A 5,742-nucleotide genomic window follows, 5' to 3' on the forward strand; every position below is an offset into this window, starting at 1 on the left:
CTTCCCACCTGGAAGCCCAGCCGCCAGCCCTCCCCGCCCGGACCCAGGTGTCTCCAGTGGATTCCGGGGTTTACTGGCCGGGAAGTTTCATTGTAGCATGCCTATGTAGTCCCCGCATGTGGAGTTGTGGCTTGACAGGGGCACCCTTACCGCCTAATCCAGGCGTGGGCACCCGATGTTGCCTTGTTTCGGTTTTGTATCTGCATGGCTTCTCTCCCTAACCTCTGGGTGATGCGTTGACTCCATTTTTCCCAGCTGGAATGGGGAGTGGCACTCTAGGACGGTGCCTGGTCAGCTTAGGTGTACAACAGGGATGCCAGCCTGCGCTTCGCATCGTACCCGCTCCGCTCCCAATGTCGGCGACAGAAAAGTCCTTTCCCAGGACAGAGCTGCATGCAAAGGACATCTTGGGCCTCCAAGGCAGTGCAACTATTTGCAGCACACTGTTCCCAAACTGGGAACTGAGTAACAGAAAGTTGCATATTTTCATCTTCAAAGGGAAAGGTTTAGGGCTACAACCATAAAACTGCTTAGTACCTTAGTTCCAAAGGAAGTGAAAGTCCTGATACTGAAATGTATAGTTTTCCCTGAGAATACGCTTTTTTTTAACTTAATTTTATTTGTGAACATACTGTACAGAGGGGTTACAATTACATGGGCAGGATAATGCGTACATTTCTTACCAAGCATTGCAGCCTCTTCCTTTGGTTTACCCTTCACATCCCTTCCCAGCCTCCCCCCTGCCCCCCCAATCCCTATCCTTCTCCTTCCCCAATACGCTTTTTTTTTTAAGATGCTGTTTGTTCTAACACTCTTTCCAACGTTCAGGGCCCCAGAACTCTGTGTGTGTGTGTGTGTGTGTGTGTGTGTGTGTGTGTGTGTGTGTGTGTGTGTGTGTGTGTGTGTGTGTGTGTGTGTGTGTCAACATTTTGCTACAGTTACTAAGCTAAAACGTCCACCAAATCTTAATTTATACACTTCCAAATTTTACCCTCTCTGGCCTAATACTAAGATAACAGCTTTCGGGAAAAACTATTATTAGGGATAATAGAAAAATAAGGCTGGAGCTCTAATTCAATACTACTTTTTCTAGAGTAACAAGACTCAATGACAACTGATGCAGTCAACTTTTGGTTGTAAATTGAAGGATAAAGATACTTAACTGCTGATATGGCAACAGTGATGCTGGTTAATTATTTCTGATACTGTTTCTGCTTCCAAACCTACAGGGGAATGAGATACAATGAAAAAAAGATACAATGAATAAAGTTTCCTATTTCAGGCCCTTCAATGGGAACATCAGATTTCTGACCTGGCTCTGCCACCTGGGGCATCTAGCAATTCTTTCAAGCTTCCAAATGCAAACAACAGTAATAATCTCCCAGACTTGCTGTAGGAATCATCCAAGTATTTGAAGACACTTTATAAGCTGTTCTTCCTAAATATTTGTTCTTCTCATTCTCTGCTTCTAGCAACAACCCTATGTCTCATTCCAAAGTAGTAATTTAATTCAACATTAGGTGGGTGCTATTGACAAACCAGGAGCTGGTGGCTCACACCTGTAATATTAGCTACTTATGGGACTGAGATCTGAGGATTATGGTTCAAAGCTTGCAGGAGTAAGAAAGTTCTGAAAGTCTTCAACTCCAATTAACCACCAGAAAACTGGAAGTGGAGCTGTGGCTCAGTTGGTAGAGCACTAGCCTTGAGCATAAAAACTGAGGAACATCACCCAGGCCCCACTACAAACAAAAAAGAATGGAAGGTAGGTAGAAACGGAGGGAGGGAGGGAGGAAGGGAGCAAGCAAGCATGCAAGCAAGCAAGCAAGCAACAAACTCGTAACATCAATAGTTTGGAAGGCTAAGGTACATGATAGACAAAACATTAATGTAAGGTCCGCTCCTGGATGGCTAGCAGACTCCACCCTCCTCGCAGCAAAGTCTCCACCCAGTACCTGCGTTACCTAGGCAACTGGGACACCTGGAAGAGGTCACATCTGCATCCGCTGAGGTCACATCTGAATTTGATGTGGCCACACCTTTCCCCGCCCATACCCTACATAAGGCCTAACCCAGGCCCAGACGCTCGCTTGCTGCTCTTTCTTGCTCTCTCTGTTCTATTCTAGCTCTCTCTCTGTTCTTTTCTTGCTCTCTCTCTTTCCCAGCCACGTGGAGTGCCAACCTTGCCTGGTCCCATCAGGTCTACTGAATAAACCTACCCCTTACCTGAATACCACGTGAGTGCTACTGTTCTTACCCCTCTCTCTGCTCTTTTCTGACTCTTTTCTCTCTCTTTCCTCTCTTCCCAGCTCTCATTCCCAGGCCTTTCCCAGCCACGTGGAGTGCCAACCTTGCCTGGTCCCAGCAGGTCTACTGAATAAACCTACCCCTTACCTGAATACCACATGCATGCTGGTGCTGTTCTTACTCAGCTACCTCTTTTTAAAAACCTAACAATTAACTTCTTCAGTGTATATTCTTTTGTTTCTTTTGAATTTTGTACCATATCCCTGAGCTACAAATGCCAACTTACTTTTTAATTTTACTTTTCCACAGCTGACAGATAACTTTAGGGTCTCCATTTCACTGACATTCTATAGATCAAAAAACCGTTATTGTAGGGGCTGGGAAGGTGGCTCAGTGGTAGAGTGCTTGCCTTGCATGCATGAGGCCCTGGGTTCGATTCCTCAGCACCACATAAGCAGAAAAAGCTGGAAGTGGCGCTGTGGCTCAAGTGGTAGAGTGCTAGCCTTGAGCTGAAGAGCTGAGGGACAGCGCCCAGGCCCAGAGTTCAGGTCCCATGACCAGCCAAAAAAAAAAAAAAAACCGTTATTGTAGAGTTGGGGGTAACTAAATAATAGAGTGCTTGCCTAGTATGTGGAAGGCACTAGATTCTGCCCCATACACTGAGGGGGTGGGGAGTTGGGAAAGGCGGAAAGAAAATAAAAATATTTTAAAAGATACCACAGTGATTTTGGACAAAAGACAGAAAGCCATCTACCAGTAGCTCATGCTTGTAATCCTAGCTACTCAAGAGGCTGAGATCTGAGGATCATGGTTCAAAGCCAAACTGGACAGTTAAGCCTGAGAGTCTTACCTCTATTTTTTTTTTAAAGGCAGAAGTAGAACTGTAGGTCAAAACATAAACTGGTAGCCTTGAGCAAAAAAAAAAAGCTCAGGGAGTGAACCAGCTTACACACACACACACACACACACACACACACACACACACACACTTGAGAGAAAAGTTTAATAAATATTGAGAGAAAAGTTTTTAATAAAATAATTTTGATTCCAACTAACACTTGTACTGTACAGGCCAGGGGTATGGTTTCAAATAGTATAACATCTGCCTAAAAACCACCAGGCCCAGGCTGGGAAGGTGGCTCAGTGGTAGAGTGCTTGCCTAGCATGCATGAAGCCCTGGGTTCCATACCTCAGTACCACATAAACAGAAAAAGCCAGAAGTGGCACTGTGGCTCAGCAAAAGAAGTCAGGGATAGTGCCCAGGCCCCAAGTTTAAACCCTAGGACTGGCAAAAAAAAAAAAAAGCACAAGGCCCTGAGTACTGAAAAGGTATTGAAAAATCTGAGTATTGAAAAATCTGGCACTCTAGAATCATTTTTTTGCTCCTTTCTACTATACAAGCCAAATTTATTAAATACATAACTCTGTACCTGATCCTTCCCAAGTATTTCATATATTTAGTGATTTCTATAAAATGTGTTCCTCTCCAATGTTTTATAATAAAATTATAGACATGCTTTTAAAGCATTTTTCCTCATACTTTTATTTTACTGGTACTCGGACTTGATCTCAGGGCCTACGCACTGTCCCTGAGCCTCTGTGCTCAAGACTAGTGCTCTTGCTCTACCACTTGAGCCACAGCACCACTTCTGGCTTTTTATGAGTAGTTTATTGGAAATAAGAGTCTCCCAGATTTTCCTACCCAGGCTGGTTTCAAACCATGATCCTCAGATCTCAGTTTCCTAGTAATTAGGATTACAGACATGAGCCATCAGCATCAGCATCTGGCTTCATACTTGTTAATATTGAGGATTTCCAAAAATAAAATAATTGAAATAAAAATATCCAAACTCTTTAAAGTCGGACACGTTTTTCTTGTTTTTGTTTTTTTGGGTTTTTTTTTTTTTTTTTGGGGGGGGGTCCAGTCGTGGGGCCTGAACTCTGGGCCTAGGCGCTGTCCCTCAGCTCTTCAGCTCAAGGCTAGCACTCTACCACTTGAGCTATAGTGCCACTTCGGGCTTTTGTTTTTTTCTGCTTATGTGGTGCTGAGGAATCGAACCCAGGGCCTCATGCATGCAAGGCAAGCGCTCTACCACTGAGCCACCTTCCCAGCCTGGACATGTTTTTCTAAGGGCCAATTTTCACCACAAACTGCCCCCTTTAGCTGGGTTGGCCTATTTTCTATGTATTGCATTCCTTCTTTGCCAATTTATACCTAGAGTATTTTTAAATATCACTAGGATTTGAACTCAGAGCCTTGCACTTACTAGACTGGTGGTCTACCACTTGAAACACCATAGCACTTTTTGCTTTAGGGTTTTCATTTTGTTTTGTTTTAATAAAATCTCACATTTATGCCTGGAGAGCTGTTTACACTTTTCATGTAGCTGGAATGATATACTTGCTCGTTCCATTACACTCAGCTTTTTATTAGTTGAAATAATGGTTTCATGAACTTTTTTCATCCATGCCAGACTTGGTGATTCTCCCAATCTTGGCCTACTCAATAGTTAAGATCACAAACATAAACCACTGTACCCAGATTATACTCAAAAATTTCTTAACAATTAAATTCTCAGGGGCTGGGAACGTAGCTCAGTGGTAGAGTGCATGCCTTGCAAGCATGAGGCCCTGGGTTCGATTCCTCAGCACCACATAAACAGAAAAAGCCAGAAGTGGCGCTGTGGCTCCAGTGGTAGAGCGCTAGCCTTGAGCTGAAGAGCTAAGGGACAGCGCCCAGACCCAGAGTTCAGGCCCCATGACGGGCAAAAAAAAAAAAATTAAATTCTCAGTTATAGGTTTTTCTTTCTTTTTTTTTGTTGGTCATGGGACTTGAACTCTACGTTTGGGTGTTGTCCCTGTGCTCTTCAGCTCAAGGCAAGTGCTCCACCGCTTGAGCCACAGTGCCACTTCCAGTTTTCTATTGCTTTATTGGAGATGAGTCTCTCAGACTTTCCTGCCCCAGCTGGCTTTGAACTGCAATCCTCAGATCTCAGCATCCTGAATAGCTAGGATTATAGGTGAGAGCTTTTTCTTTTTGTTTGGTCACGGGGCTTGGACTCTGGGCCTGGGCACTGTCCCTGAGCTATTCACCTCAAGGCAAGTACTCTACCACTTGAGCTACAGCGCCACTCCCAGTTTTCACTCCCAGTTTTCTGGTGGTTAATTGGAGGTAAAAGTCTCATGGACTTTACTGCCCTGACTGGCTTTGAACTGCGATCCTCAGATCTCAGCCTCCTGAGTAGCTAGGTTTACAGGCATGAGCCACAGGGGCCCAGTGGCCGCCGCCGCCGCCTCCTCCCTCCTGCCTCCTCCCCTCCTGCCTCCTCCCTCCTGCCTCCTCCCTCCTGCCTCCTCCCTCCTGCCTCCTCCCTCCTCCTCCTCCTCCTCCTCCTCCTCCTCCTCCTCCCCTCCCCCCCAGTACTGGGACTTGAACTTAGACCTTCATTTTCTAGCTCAGCTTTTTCTCTCATAATGGCACTCTACCACTTGATC

This window comes from Dipodomys merriami, unplaced genomic scaffold, assembly GCF_024711535.1.
Source record: "Dipodomys merriami isolate MVZ:Mamm:240054 unplaced genomic scaffold, mDipMer1.0.p SCAF_17, whole genome shotgun sequence".
NCBI classification, from domain to species: Eukaryota; Metazoa; Chordata; class Mammalia; order Rodentia; family Heteromyidae; genus Dipodomys; species Dipodomys merriami.